Below are 17,629 nucleotides of genomic sequence, written 5' to 3'. Positions count from 1 at the left end.
GAAAGGGGAACATTACCCATCTCACAGGCACGATAGCCCTGTTATGTCCAGGTGCAGCAGCCAACAAAAGCTAAAGCCATTAGAAGAGTATGGCAAGCCTTCTGATGTGAGCACCCATGACCATGAACAACTGCATCCGTTCCCATGCCAAACCTTCTGGGGCACATCAGTGTGCTGTATTCAGTAAACACATCTCACGTGCAGAGACACACATAGGCTCAAAATAAAGGGATGGAGGAAGATCTACCAAGCAATGGAAAATAAAAAGAGGCAGGAATTGCAATCCTAGTCTCTGATAAAACAGACTTTAAACCAACAAAGATCAAAAGAGACAAAGAAGGCCATTACATAATGGTAAAGGGATCAATTCAACAAGAAAAGCTAACTATTCTAAATATATATGCACCCAATACAGGAGGATCCAGATTCATAAAGCAAGCCCTTAGAGACCTACGAAGAGACTTAGACTCCCACACAATAATAATGGGAGATTTTAACATCACACTGTCAACATTAGACAGATCAACGAGATAGAAAGTCAACAAGGATATCCAGGAATTGAACTCAGCTCTGCAGCAAGCGGACCTAATACACATCTACAGAACTCTCCACCACAAATCTACAGAATATATATTCTACTCAGCACCACACCACACCTATTCCAAAATTGACCACACAGTTGGAAGTAAAGCACTCCTCAGCAAAAGTAAAAGAACAGAAATTATAACAAACTATCTCCCAGACCACAGTGCATCAAACTAGAACTCAGGATTAAGAAACTCACTCAAAACCACTCAACTACATGGAAACTGAACAACCTGCTCCTAAATGACTACTGGGTACATAACAAAATGAAGGCAGAAATAAAGATGTTCTTTGAAACCAACGAGAACAAAGACACAACATACCAGAATCTCTGGGACACATTCAAAGCAGTGTGTAGAGGGAAACTTATAGCATTAAATGCCCACAAGAGAAAGCAGGAAAGATCTAAAATTGACATCCTAACATCACAATTAAAAGAACCAGAGAAGCAAGAGCAAACACATACAAAAGCTAGCAGAAGGCAAGAAATAACTAAGATCAGAGCAGAACTGAAGGAAACAGAGACACAAAAAATCCTTCAGAAAATCAATGAATCCAGGAGCTGGTTTTCTGAAAAGATCAACAAAATTGATAGACCGTTATCAAGACTAATAAAGAGGAAAAGAGAGAAGAATCAAATAGACACAATAAAAAATGATAAAGGGGATATCACCACCGATCCCACAGAAATACAAACTACCATCAGAGAATACTATAAACACCTCTAAGCAAATAAACTAGAAAATCTAGAAGAAATGGATAAATTCCTCAACACATACACTCTCCCAAGACTAAACCAGGAAGAAGTTGAATCTCTGAATAGACCAATTAACAGGCTCTGAAATTCAGGCAATAATTAATAGCTTACCAACAAAAAAAAAGTCCAGGACCAGATGGATTCGCAGCCGAATTCTACCAGAGGTAAAAGAAGGAGCTGGTACCATTCCTTCTGAAACTATTCCAATCAATAGAAAAAGAGGGAATCCTCCCTAACTCATTTTATGAGGCCAGTATCATCCTGATACCAAAGCTTGGCAGAGACACAACAAAAAAAGAGAATTTTAGACCAATATCCCTGAGGAACATGGATGCAAAAATCCTCGGTAAAATACTGGCAAACCGAATCCAGCAGCACATCAAAAACTTATCCATCATCATCAAGTGGGGATCATCCCTGGGATGCAAGGCTGGTTCAACATACGCAAATCAATAAACGTAATCCAGCATATAAACAGAACCAACGATAAAAACAATGGGATTATCTCAATAGATGCAGAAAAGTCCTTTGACTAAATTCAACACCCCTTCATGCTAAAAACTCTCAATAAATTCAGGATTGATGGGACGTATCTCAAGACAATAAGAGCTATCTATGACAAACCCACAGCCAATACCATATTGAATGGACAAAAACTAGAAGCATTCCCTTTGAAAACTGGCACAAGACAGGGATGCCCTCTCTCACCACTCCTATTCAACATAGTGTTGGAAGTTCTGGCCAGGGCAATGAGGCAGGAGAAGGAAATAAAGGGTATTCAATTAGGAAAAGAGGAAGTCAAATTGTCCCTGTTTGCAGATGACATGATTGTATATCTAGAAAACCCCTTCATCTCAGCCCAAAATCTCCTAAAGCTGATATGAAACTTCAGCAAAGTTTCAGGATACAAAGTCAATGTGCAAAAATCACAAGCATTCTTATACACCAATAACAGACAAACAGAGAGCCAAATCATGAGTGAACTCCCATTCACAATTGCTTCAAAGAGAATAAAATACCTAGGCATCAAATTTACAAGGGACATGAAGGATCTCTTCAAGGAGAACTACAAACCACTGCTCAATGAAATCAAAGAGGATACAAACAAATGGAAGAACATTCCATGCTCATGGGTAGGAAGAATCAATATCATGAAAATGGCCATACTGCCCAAGGTAATTTAGATTCAATGCCATCCCCATCAAGCTACCAGTGACTTTCTTCACAGAATTGGAAAAAAGTACTTTAAAGTTCATATGGAACCAAAAAGGAGCCCGCATCACCAAGTCACTCCTAAGCCAGAAGAGCAAAGCTGGAGGCATCATGCTACCTGACTTCAAACTATACTACAAGGCTACAGTAACCAAAACAGCATGGTACTGGTACCAAAACAGAGATATAAATGAATGGAACAGAACAGAGCCCTCAGAAATAATGCCACATATCTACAACTATCTGATTTTTGACAAACCTGACAAAAACAAGAAATGGGGAAAGGATTCTCTACATAATAAATGGTGCTGGGAAAACTGGCTAGCCATATGCACAAAGCTGAAACTGGATCCCTTCCTTACACCTTATAGAAAAATTAATTCAAGGTGGATTAAAGACTTAAATGTTAGACCTAAAACCATAAAATCCCTAGAAGAAAACCTAGGCAATACCATTCAGGACATAGGCATAGGCAAGGACTACTTGTCTAAAACACCAAAAGCAATGGCAACAAAAGCCAAAATTGACAAATAGGATCTAATTAAACTAAAGAGCTTCTGCACAGCAAAAGAAACTACCATCAGAGGGAACAGACAACCTACAGAATGGGAGAAAATTTTTGCAATCTACTCATCTGACAAAGAGCTAATATCCAGAATCTACAATGAACTCCAACAAATTTACAAGAAAAAAACAACCCCATCAAAAAGTGGGTAAAGTATATGAGCAGACACTTCTCAAAAGAAGACATTTATTCAGCCAAAATACACATGAAAAAATGCTCATCATCACTGGCCATCAGACAACTGCAGATCAAAACCACAATGAGATACCATCTCACACCAGTTAGAATGGCAATCATTAAAAAGGAAACAAGAGGTGCTGGAGAGGACGTGGATAAATAGGAACACTTTTACACTGTTGGTGGTACTGTAAACTAGTTCACCCATTGCGGAAGTCAGTGTGGCGATTCCTCGGGGATCTAGAACTAGAAATACCATTTGACCCAGCTATCCCATTACTGGGTATATACCCAAAGGATTATAAAACATGCTGCTATATAGACACATGCACACGTATGTTTATTGCAGCACTATTCACAACAACAAAGACTTGGAACCAACCCAAATGTCCAGCAATGATAGACTGGATTAAGAAAATGTGGCACATATACACCATGGAATACTATGCAGCCATAAAAAATGATGAGTTCATGTCCTTTGTAGGGACATGGATGAAGCTGCAAACCATCATTCTCAGCAAACTATTGCAAGGACAAAGAAGCAAACACCGCATGTTCTCACTCATAGGTGGGAATTGAACAATGAGAACACATGGACACAGGAAGGGGAACATCACACACCGGGCCCTGTTGTGGGGTGGGCGGAGGGTGCAGGGATAGCATTAGGCGATATACCTAATGTTAAATGATGAGTTAATGGGTGCAGCACACCAACATGGCACATGTATTCATATGTAACAAACCTGCATGTTCTGCGCATGTACCCTAAAACTTAAAGTATAAAAAAAAAATCCTTCTGGAGTCCATGTAGACAGGAGTTCTGTCTCGGCCAACTCTCTGGGCAGTTCTTTTTGCCATCTCAAATATCCATGGTGACTGTGTGGTTTCCTGCAGCTAGGATTCTGGGAGTCCGTGGTGAGAGTAGGCCATTCCACATCCATCTCACCCACCCTTTTCTAGGAGTCATTAAGAGCTGGACATGTGTCCCTGTGCTCAGCAACCCCATGCAGGGTTCCAGGCTTCTTCCCTTTGCATCCCAGGGTCTGCATCCTCCCACCATCCACTCTCAATGCCTTCTTCCAAAGATCTATTTGGAATGTGGTGGTCTTCTTGATGATCTAGACTGTCAGTGGGGAACCTCTTCCTTGTTGCATCTAGTTGGCCACTTTGGTTCTCTCTCTAGATTCTTACAATTCAAATTTATTTCACTGATCTTAAATATTTCTCGTTTTTTAATATAGGCATGAAAGCTATACATTTCTTTAAAAAACTCTTACTGTTTCATCTATCAAATTTTGATATGCTGTGTTTTCATTATATTTCTGCTCTATGAAAGATACTTGAGGAAAAAATAAGCCACATACTAGGAGAAAACCATTGCAAAACACTTATATAGTATCTAAAATATACAAATAGTTTTTAGAAGTGAAGAATAATAAAACAACCCAATTTTAAAATGGGGTGGAGACCTAAATATATATCTCAATAAAGAAGATATACAGATGACAAATAAGCATATAAAACAGATGATCAATCTTACATGTAATTTTGGAACTGAAAATCAAAACAATTAGATTCCATTACACACTTATTAGACTGGTTAAAATCCATAACAATAAAATATCAAATAGTAGCTAGAATGTGGATAACTGGAAGTCTCATTTATTGCTGGTGGAAATGTAAAATGTTATGGTCACTTCAGAAGACATTTTTGTAGTTTCTTACAAAACTATACATATCCTTAACATAGAATCTAGCAATCACACTCCTTAGTATGTACCTAAATGAGTTAAAACTTTATGTCCACATAAAACCCTGCACATGAATGTTTATAGGAGCTTTATTCATTATTGCTAAAACATGGACGCAACCTAAATATCCTTCAGTAGGTGAAGGGATAAACTGTAGTACATCAATACAATGGAATATTATTAAGCAATAAAAAATTTACCACTAAGCCACAAAATGACATGGATGAACCTTAAATAAATATTGTTACAAGAAAGAGGCCAGCCTGAAAAGGCTATACATTGTATGATTCTAAAAATATTTCATTTTGAAAAAGGAAAAACCATAGAGACAATAACAATATTGTCTTTCAACAGCTCCAGCATAGGTGAAAGAAATAATTAGGTGTCACACAAGGAATTTTAGGCCAGCGAAACTATTCTGTAAGATACTTTAATGACAGATACATGTAATTACACATTTGTGAAAACCTGTAAAATGTTCAATACACAGATTGAGCCCTAATGTAAACTATGTACTTTAGTTAATAATAATGTATCAATATTGGCTCACAAAATTTAAGAAATGTGCCACACTAATGCAAAAATGTTAATAATAGAGGAACACACAAATAACATAATGCTCAATGGTGAAAGACTCATTCCTATAAGATCAGGAACAAGACAAGGATGCACACTTTTGCCATTTCTATTCAACACAGTATTGGGGGTTACAGCCCTAGCAATTAGGCAAGAAAAAGGACATTTAAAAGACCCATATTGGAAAAAATAAGCAAAATTATCTCTTTAGTATATAACATAATCTTATATGTAGAACACCCCAAAGATTCCACAAAAACATGTTTGAACTAATAAATTCAGAAAATTTGGAGTAATCATTTGCATTTCTATATATTTTCATTCTCTGAAAAGAAAATAAAACAACTCTATTTACAGTAGCATTCAAAAAATAAAATACTTAGGGATAACAATAAAAAGGTGGACTTGTACACTAAAAAAAATAAAAATTTGTGAAAAAAATTAAAGCAGATATAATCAAATAGAGAGATATTCCATGTCCACAAATGAGAAGAATTAATATTGTTAAGATGTCAATATTACCTGAAGTCATCTATAGATTAAATGAAATCTTCATCAAATTTCCAAAGCAATTTTTGCAGCAGTACAAACAACCATCCTAAAATTCATATAAAATCTCAAGGGATTCCAAAATAGCTGGAACAATCTTTAACAAGAAGAATAAAGTTGGAATACTCTTGTAACCTGATTTCAAAACTTACCACAAAGGTACAGTAATCAAAACAATGTGGTATGGCCATAAATGACATAAATAGAGCAATAAAATAGAGTAGAAATAAGCCATTGCACATATAGACAAATGATTTTTAAAAACGGTCCCAAGACAATGCAGTAGTAAGTAAGCACCATTTAACAAATGATGCTGGAAAACTGGATACATAAATGTAAAAGAAAAAATTTGAATCTTACATTACACCACATACAAAAATGAACTCAAAATTGATCAAAGACATAAGAGCTAAAGCTATATAACTCTTAGAAGGAAACACAGGAAAAAAGGCGTCATGACATTTGACTTGGAGATGATTTCTTGAACATGACAGCAAAAGCACGGATAGCAAAAAAAAAAGTTGAACTGTAAAAAAATTAAAAAGTTTTATGTATCAAGAGACACTATCAATATAGTAAAATGCAAACAGTTTGAAGATTTCTCAAAATCTAAAAATAAAATTACCATTCAACACAGCAATCCCATTACTGGGTATATACAAAAAAGAAAATAAATCTTTCTTCAAAAAGATACCTGCATTCATATGTTTATTGCAGGACTATTCACAATGGCAAAGCCATGGAATCAACCTAGAGCCCATCGACGATGGACTGAATAAAGAAAACATGGTACATATGCGCCATCGAATACTACACATACATAAAAAAAATCATGTGCTTTGCACAACATGGATGCAGCTATAGGCCATTATCCTAAGCAAAGTAATGCAAAAACAGAAAACAAAGTAACACATGTTCTCACTTATAAGTAGAAGCTAAATATTGGGCATACATGGACACAAACATGGAAACAATAAACACTGGGGATTCCAAAAGAGGGAAAGTATAAGAGGGGGCAAGGGTTGAAAAACTACCTATCAGGTACTGTGTTCATTACTTGGGCCACTGGCTCATTAGAAGCCCAAACCTCAGTATCACACAATATACCCATGTAACAAACCTGCACATGTACTCCATGAATAAGCAATTTAAAATATACTAAAATAACATCCCACAGAATGGGTGAAAATATTTGGAAATAATATATATGTATATACATAATGTCTTAGTCTGTTCCAGCCTCTATGACAAAATACCATAAACTGGGTAGTTTATAAAAAACATAAATTTATTTCTCACAGTTCTGGAGCCTGGGAAGTTCAGAATCAAGGTGCCAGCAGATTTGGTGTGTGGTGAGGGCTTGCTTCCCAACAGACAGCACCTTCTTGCTGTGTCCTCACATGGCGAAAAGGGCAAATAAGCTCCATCAAGCCTCTTTTATAGAAGCACTAATCCTTTTCAAGAGGGTTCTGCCTTAATGATCTAATCACCTCCCAAAGGCTTTACCTGTTAATGCTACCACCTTGGGGGTTAGAATTTCAACATCTGGATATAGGAGCCAAGATGGCCAAATAGGAACAGCTCCAGTCTACAGATCCCAGCGTGAGCTATAGAGAAGATGGGTGATTTCTGCATTTCCAACTGAGGTACCAGGTTCATCTCACTGGGGAGTGTCGGACAGGGGGTGCAGGACAGTGGGTGCAGCACACGGAGCGTGAGTTGAAGCACAGCAAGGCATCAACTCACACAGGAAGCACAAGAGGTCAGGGAATTCCCTTTCCTAGACAAAGAAAGGGGTGACAAACGGCACCTGGAAAATCAGGTCACTCCCACCCTAATACCGCACTTTTCCAATGGTCTTAGCAAACGGCACACCAGGAGATTATATGCTGTGCATGGCTCAGAGGGTCCTACGCCCATGGAGCCTCACTCATTGCTAGCACAGCAGTCTGAGATCAAACTGCAAGGTGGCAGTGAGGCTGGGGGAGGGGCGCCTGCCATTGCCGAGGCTTGAGTAGGTAAACAAAGTGGCCTGGAAGCTTGAACTGGGTGGATCCCACTGCAGCTCGAGGAGGCCTGCCTGCCTCTGTAGATTCCACCTCTGGGGGCAGGGCATAGCCAAAAAAAAGGCAACAGAAAACTCTGCAGACTTAAATGTCCCTGTCTGACAGCTTTGAAGAGAGCAGTGGTTCTCCCAGCACACAGCTGGAGATGTGAGAATGGACAGACTGCCTCCTCAAGTGGATCCCTGAACCCCGAGTAGCCTAACTAGGAGGCACCGACCAGTAGGGGCAGACTGACACCTCACACGGCCAGGTACTCTTTGGAGACAAAACATCCAGAGGAACGATCAGACAGCAACATTTGCTGTTCACTAATATCTGCTGTTCTGCAGGCTCTGCTGCTGATACTCAGGCAAACAGGGTCTGGAGTGGACCTCCAGAAAACTTCAACAGACCCGCAGCTGAGGGTCCTGACTGTTAGAAGGAAAACTAACAAAAAGAAAGGACATCCACACCAAAACCCCATCTGTACATCACCATCATCAAAGATCAAAGTAGATAAAACCAAAAAGATGGGCAAAAAACAGAGCAGAAAAATTGGAAACTCTAAAAATCAGAGTGCCCCTCCTCCTCCAAAGCAACAAAGCTCCTCAACAGCAACGGAAGAAAGCTGGATGGAGAATGACTTTGATGAGTTGAGAGAAGAAGGCTCCAGAAGATCAAACTACTCCTAGCTAAAGGAGGAAGTTCAAACCCATGGCAAAGAATTTGAAAACCTTGAAAAACAATTAGACGAAAGTCTAACTAGAATAACCAATGCAGAGAAGTCCTTAAAGGACCTGATGGACCTGAAAACCACGGCATGAGAACCACGTGATGAATGCACAAGCCTCAGTAGCTGATTCGATCAAATGGAAGAAAGGGTATTAGTGATGGAAGATGAAATGAATGAAATGAAGTGAGAAGAGAAGATTAGAGAAAAAAGAATAAAAAGAAATGAACAAAGCCTCCAAGAAATATGGGACTATGTGAAAAGACCAAATCTATGTCTGATTGGTGAACCTGAAAGTGATGGGGAGAATGGAATCAAGTTGGAAAACACTCTGCAGGATATTATCCAGGAGAACTTCCCCAATCTAGCAAGGCAGGCCAACATTCAAATTCAGGAAATACAGAGAACGCCACAAAGATACTCCTTGAGAAGAGCAACTCCAAGACACATAACTGTCAGATTCATCAAAGTTGAAATGAAGGAAAAAATGTTAAGGGCAGCCAGAGAGAAAGGTCGGGTCACCCACAAAGGGAAGTCCATCAGAGTAACAGCGGATCTCTCAGCAGAAACTCTACAAGCCAGAAGAGAGTGGGGGCCAATATTCAACATTCTTAAAGAAAAGAATTTTCAGCCCAGAATTTCATATCCAGCCAAACTAAGCTTCATAAGTGAAGGAGAAATAAAATACTTTACAGACAAGCAAATGCTGAGAGATTTTGTCACCAACAGGCCTGCCCTAAAAGAGCTCCTGAAGGAAGGACTAAACATGGAAAGGAACAACTGGTACCAGCCACTGCAAAAACATGCCAAATTGTAAAGACCATCGAGGCTAGGAAGAAACTGCATGAACTAAGGAGCAAAATAACCAGCTAACATCGTAATGACAGGATCAAATTCACACATAACAATATTAACCTTAAATGTAAGTGGGCTAAATGCTCCAATTAGAAGACACAGACTGGCAAATTGGATAAAAAGTGAAGACCCAACAGTGTGCTGTATTCGGGAAACCCATCTCACGTGTGGAGACACACATGGCCTCAAAATAAAGGGATGGACGAAGATCTACCAAGCAAATGGAAAACAAAAAGAGGCAGGGGTTTCAATCTTAGTCTCTCATAAAACAGACTTTAAACCCACAAAGATCAAAAGAGACCAAGGAGGCCATTACATAATGGTAAAGGGATCAATTCAACAAGAAGAGCTAACTATCCTAACTATATATGCACCCAATACAGGAGCACCCAGATTCATAAAGCAAATCCTTAGAGACCTACGAAGAGACTTAGACTCCCACACAATAATAATGGGAGACTTTAACACCCCACTGTCAATATTAGACAGATCAACGAAACAGAAAGTTAACAAGGATATCCAGGAACTGAACTCAGCTCTGCACCAAGCGGACCTAATAGACATCTGCAGAACTCCCCACCCCAAATCAACAGAATATACATTCTTTTCAGCACCACACCACACCTATTCCAAAATTGACCACATAGTTGGAAGTAAAGCATTCCTCAGCAAATGGAAAAGAACACGAAATGAAGGCAGAAATAAAGATGTTCTTTGAAACCAACAAGAACAAAGACACAACACACCAGAATCTCTGGGACACATTCAAAGCAGTGTGTAGAGGGAAATTTATAGCACTAAATGCCCACAAGAGAAAGCAGGAAACATCTAAAATTGACACCCTAACATCACAATTAAAAGAACCAGAGAAGCAAGAACAAACACATTCAAAAGCTAGCAGAAGGCAAGAAATAACTAAGATCATAGCAGAAATGAAGGAAATAGACACAAAAAATCCTTCAAAAAACCAATGAAACCAGGAGCTGTTTTTTTGAAAAGATCAACAGAATTGATAGACTGCTAGCAACACTAATAAAGAAGAAAAGAGAGAAGAATCAAATAGACGCAAAAAAAATGATAAACAGGATATCGCCACTGATCCCACAGAAATACAAACTACCATCAGAGAATACTATAAACACCTCTAAGCAAATAAACTAGAATATCTAGAAGAAATGGATAAATTCCTCAACACATACACCCTCCCGAGGCTAAACCAGGAAGAAGTTGAATCTCTGAATAGACCAATTAACAGGCTCTGAAATTCAGGCAATAATTAATAGGTTATCAACCAAAAAAAGTCCAGGACCAGATGGATTCATAGCCGAATTCTACCAGAGGTAAAAGGAGGAGCTGGTACCATTCCTTCTGAAACTATTCCAATCAACAGAAAAAGAGGGAATCCTCCCTAACTCATTTTATGAGGCCAGCATCATCCTGATACCAAAGCCTGGCAGAGACACAACAAAAAGAGAATTTTAGACCAATATCCCTGATGAACATTGATGCAAAAATCCTCAATAAAATACTGGCAAACCAAATCCAGCAGCACATCAAAATGTTTATCCACCATGATCAAGTGGGCTTCATCCCTGGGATGCAAGGCTGGTTCAACATACGCAAATCAATAAACGTAATCCAGCATATAAACAGAACCAACGATAAAAACCACGTGATTATCTCAATAGATGCAGAAAAGGCCTTTGACAAAATTCAACACCCTTTCATACTAAAAACTCTCAAAAAATTCGATATTGATGGGACGTATCTCAAAATAATAAGAGCTATCTATGACAAACCCACAGCCAATATCATACTGAATGGGCAAAAACTGGAAGCATTCCCTTTGAAAACTGGGACAAGACACGGATACCCTCTCTCACTACTCCTATTCAACACAGTGTTGGAAGTTCTGGCCAGGGCAATGAGGCAGGAGAAGGAAATAAAGGGTATTCAATTAGGAAAAGAGGAAGTCAAATTGTCCCTGTTTGCAGATGACATGATTTTGTATCTAGAAAACCCCTTCATCTCAGCCCAAAATCTCCTTAAGCTGATAAGCAACTTCAGCAAAGTCTCAGGATACAAAATCAATGTGCAAAAATCACAAGCATTCTTATACACCAATAACAGACAAACAGAGAGCCAAATCATGAGTGAACTCCCATTCACAATTGCTTCAAAGAGAATAAAATACCTAGGCATCAAACTTACAAGGGATGTGAAGGACCTCTTCAAGGAGAACTACACACCACAGCTCAATGAAATAAAAGAGGATACAAACAAATGGAAGAACATTCCATACTCATGGGTAGGAAGAATCAATATCGTGAAAATGGCCATACTGCCTAAGGTAATTTACAGATTCAATGCCATCCCCTTCAAGCTACCAATGACTTTCTTCACAGAATTGGAAAAAACTACTTTGAAGTTCAAATGGAACCAAAAAGGAGCCTGCATTGCCAAGTCAATCCTAAGCCAGAAGAAGAAAGCTGGAGGCATCACGCTACCTGACTTCAAACTATACTACAAGGCTACAGTAACCAAAACAGCACGGTTCTGGTACCAAAACAGAGATATAGACCAATGGAACAGCACAGAGCCCTCAGAAATAATGCCACATATCTACAACTATCTGATCTTTGACAAACTTGACAAAAACAAGAAATGGGAAAAGGATTCCCTATTTTATAAATGGTGCTGGGAAAACTGGCTAGCCATATGTAGAAAGCTGAAACTGGATCCCTTCCTTACACCTTATAGAAAAATTAATTCAAGATGGATTAAAGACTTAAATGTTAGACCTAAAACCATAAAAACCCTAGAAGAAAACCTAGGCAATACCATTCAGGACATAGGCATAGGCAAGGACTACTTGTCTAAAACACCAAAAGCAATGGCAACAAAAGCCAAAATTGACAAATGGGATCTAATTAAACTAAAGAGCTTCTGCACAGCAAAAGAAACTACCATCAGAGGGAACAGACAACCTACAGAATGGGAAAAAATTTTTGCAATCTACTCATCCAACAAAGAGCTAACATTCAGAATCTACAATGAACTCCAAAAAATTTACAAGAAAAATCAACAACCTCATTAAAAAGTGGGCAAAGTATATGAGCAGACACTTCTCAAAAGAAGACATTTATGCAGCCAAAAAACACATGAAAAAATGCTCACTATCACTGGCCATCAGAGAAATGCAAATCAAAAGCACGATGAGATATCATCTCACACCAGTTAGAATGGCAATCATTAAAAAGTCAGGAAACAATAGGTGCTGGAGAGGATGTGGAGAAATAGGAACACTTTTACACTGTTGGTGGGACTGGAAACTAGTTCAACCATTGTGGAAGTCAGTGTGGCGATTCCTCGGGGATCTAGAACTAGCAATACCATTTGACCCAGCCATCCCATTACTGGGTATATACCCAAAGGATTATAAAACATGCTGCTATAAAGGCACATGCACACGTATGTTAATTGCAGCACTATTCACAACAGGAAAGACTTGGAACCAACCCAAATGTCCAAAAATGATAGACTGGATTTAGAAAATGTGGCACATAGACACCATGGAATACTATGCGGCCAGAAAAAATGATGAGTCCATGTCCTTTGTAGGGACATGGATGAAGCTGGAAACCATCAGTCTCAGCAAACTATCACAAGGACAAAAAACCAAACACTGGCTGTTCTCACTCATAGGTGGGAATTGAACAATGAGAACACATGGACACAGGAAGGGGAACAACACACACTGGGGCCTGTTGTGTGGTGGGGGGACGGGGGAGGGATAGCATTAGGAGATATACCTAATGTTAAATTAAGAGTTAATGGGTGCAGCACACCAACATCACACATGTATACATATGTATCAAACCTGCACGCTGTGCACATGTACCCTAAAACTTAAATAAAAAAAAAAGAATTTCAATGTCTGAATTTGGTGGGTGGGAGGAACATACATTCGGAGAAGAGGAAATGATAGATTATCATCTGGAATATGTGTTTTAAAATCCCACAACTGAAAAACAACAACAAAAAACAAACAACCTTATTTAAAAATGGGCAAAGGACTTGAATAAACATTTCTCCAAAGAAGATAACACAAATAACAAACAAGTACGTGAAAACATGCTCAACATAATTAGCCATCAGAGAAATGCAAATCACAACCACAATGAGTACCAGTTTACATCCTTTAAGATGGCAATTACAAAGAAAATAAAGAAAAAATAACAAATGTTGGTAAGGATGTGAAGAAACTGAAACTCTCGTGCATTCTTGGTTGGAATGTAAGGTAATGCAGCCATTGAGGAAAACATTGTGGTGATTGTTTAAAAAATAAATAAATAAACACAGAAGCACCTTATCATCCAACATTTCTACTTATGGGGGTATGCCCTAAAGAATTGAAAGCAGGGACTCAAATAGTTATTTGTGTTCCCTTGTTCATAGCAGCATTATTCACAATAGTCAAAAGGTAGAAGCAACCAAAATATCCATCGATGAATGAATCGATAAACAAAATGTGCTGGACACACACACAGACACACACACACACACACACACACACACAAATGATTATTCCACTATAAAAGAAGAAAATTCTACTATCTGATATTTATGAACCTTGGTGAAATTGTGTTAACCAAAATAAATCCATCACAAAAGGACAAATATTGATAATTCCATGTTTATGAGATACCCAGCAAAATGAGCTGAATTTTATTCCCCCAAAATTCTTATGTTGAAGCCCTAACCCCTAATGTGACAATATTTGAAGATAGGGCTTTTAGGAGGTAACTAAGGCTAAATGAGGTTATAGGGGTATGAATCCTAATCTAATGGGATTTGTCCACCTGTAAGAAGAAATACAATAGAACTTGCTCTCTTTCTTTCCATATGCATGCATCGAGGAAACACCATGTGAGCACACAGAGAGAAGGCAGCCATATATAAGCAAAGAAGAGAGCCCTCACCAGAACCTAATCATGCTGCAACCCTGATTTTAGGCTTCCATCCTCTGGGACTGTTAAAAAAAAAAAAAAAAAAAAACAAACCCACCAAATTTATGTTGTTTAAGCCACCCAGTTTATGGCATTTATGTTAAGACATGCAGACATGCCTAATATGCTTAGAGTAGTCAAATTCATAAAGACAGAACGTAGAATAGTCATTACCAGGGGCTAGTATCACTACTATGCTGTTTTGATTACTGCAGCCTTCAAATATAGTTTGAAGTCAGGTAATGTGATGCCTCTGGCTTTTTTTATGTTGTTTGTTTGCTTAAAATTGCTTTGGATATTCAAACTGTCTTTTGGCACTATATTTATTGATTTGTGCATGTTGAACCAGCCTTGTATCCCAGGAATAAAGCACTGCTGGATTTAATTTGCTAACATTTTGTTGAGGATTTTTGCATCAATGTTAATCAGGGATATTGACCTGATCTTTTCTTTTATTTTCCTTTCCTCTTTCCTTTCCTTTCCATTTTTCTTTTTTCTTTTCTTTCTTCCTCTCTCTCTCTCTCTCTCTCTCCCTCCCTCTTCCTTTTTCTTTTTTAAAGAAACTTGACCAAAAGACAGTACATAAACACTGGCAGTTGAATGTTGAATGTCACCGTATGCATGAAAGTATGTATTTTGTGGTAATGTGAGCTTTTAATAATAAGTCATATTAAATTCTTAAGTTAAATTAAGCAGGCCTGGCGTTGGCAGTGTAGCCATACCTTTCTGATGTTAGTAAAAACAAAATTGGCGACTTGAAATTAAATCTTGCCAAGGTTTTGATACACTTGTCTTAAGATATTAATTAAACACTTCAGAACACTGATACAAAGTGTCCAGATTCTCAGATGTTTGTTGGGTGAATTTTGTTTAGTTATGTGTGTGGTTTTTTTTTTTTTTTTCAGTGAATGTCTGGCACATTGCAATACTCAAACATGTGGTTATCTTTGTTGTATTGGTGTAATCAGTGACTTGCAGATTCAGCAATAGCATTTGAGCAGTCAGTTTTATCAGCAAGCAATATTTTCAGTTAATAAGGATTCAAAAATCATGTAAAGATTTAAACTTGCCGAATGTAAAGATTGAACCTCAAGTCACCGTAGCTTTAGTAATTGCTTATTGTATTAGTTCAGGTTCTAGCACTGCATGTGCTGTGCATATTCTGATTTTATTAAATAAAAAGATGAACTGCAAAACAAAAAATTTTCTGAAAATAGGCTCTCAATATATTTTGTCTTGTAAAGTTTCTGCTGAGAAGTCTGCTGCTAGCCTGATGGAGTTCCTTCTGTAAGTGACCTGTCCCTTCTCTCTAGCTGTCTTTAAGATTTTTTCTTTTGCATTGGCCTTGAGGAGGATGGTTGTCCTTTATAGTATCTGGCTTAAGTTCTCTTCATTTCTTGGATTTGCATGTCAACCTCTCTAGTGAGATTAGAAAAATTTTCATGGACTATATCCTCAAATATAGTTTCCAAGTTGCTTATTATCTCCCCTTCTGTGTCAGGAATGCCAATGAGTCGTAGATTTGGTCTCTTTACATGATCCCATTGTTCTTGGAGATTTCGTTCATTTTTCTTCATTTTCCTCTTTATTTTTGTCTGATTGAATTGACTCAAAGAACTTGTCTTTGAGCTCTCAGATTTTGTCCTCAGCTTAGTTTATTCTGCTGTTAATACTTCAGATTAGGAAATTCTTTTTTTCATTAATATCAGCTTTAGGTATAATATACATGCAATAAAATTATTTTTTAACATAAGCATTTAAACTGTATATTTCCCTATAACCACTGCTTTAACTACACCACATAAGCTTTGATATATTGTATTTTTGTTTTCATTTTCATTCATTTCTAATTTCTCTTGTGATTTATTCTTTGACCTATTGCTTATTTACGGTTGTGTCTGTGTGTGTGTGTTTAAATTTGCACACAATTGAGAATTTCCAAATTTTCCTTTTGTTACTGATTATTGATTTCACCCCATGGCTGGGTGTGTTGGCTCACACCTATAATACCAGCATTTTGGGAGGCCGAGGTGGGCAGATCACTTGAGGCGGGGAGTTCAAGACCAGCCTGGCCAACATGGCAAAACCCTGTCTCTACTGAATATACAAAAATTAGTAGGGTGTGGTGGTGAATGCCTGTAATCCCAGCTACTCAGGTGGCTAAGGCACAAGAATCGCTTGAACCTGGGAGGCAGAGGTTGCAGTGAGCCAAGATTGTGCTACTGCACTCCAGCCTGGGTGACAGAGTGAGACTCTGTCTCAAAAAAAAAAAAATTCCATTGTGATTGCAGAAGTTTGTATGATTTCAATCTTTTAAATTTATTGAGGCTCAATTTGTAGTCTAATTTATACTTGAGAAGAACATGTATCTGCTGTTGTTTAGAGTGTTCTATAGATGCCTTTGAGGTCTAGTTGGCATAGAGTGTTGTTTGAGTCTTCTATTTCTTTGTTGAACTTCTGTCCAGTTGTTCTATCCATTATTGAAAGTGGGGTACTGAAGCCTCCAGCTATTATCACTGAATTTCTATTTCTCCCTTCAATTCTATTAGTTTTTGCTTCATGTATTTTGGGGCTTAGGTGTTAGGTGCACATACATTTATAGTTATGTCTTCCTGATGGAGCAATCCTTTTATAATTATAAAATGTCTCTTTTTTTGCTTCCAGTAATGATTTTTGTCTTACAGTCTATTCTGCCTGATAGTAGCATAGCCATTCCAGCTTTCTTTACTGTTTGCATGACATATATTTTCCCATCTTTTTACTTTCAACCTATTTGTGTCTGACTCAGTGTGTCTTCTGTAGACAGCATATAATTGGA

This window comes from Pan troglodytes, chromosome X (assembly GCF_028858775.2).
Source record: "Pan troglodytes isolate AG18354 chromosome X, NHGRI_mPanTro3-v2.0_pri, whole genome shotgun sequence".
In the NCBI taxonomy this organism is placed as follows: Eukaryota; Metazoa; Chordata; class Mammalia; order Primates; family Hominidae; genus Pan; species Pan troglodytes.
Note: the sequence above shows the minus strand (reverse complement) of the source record.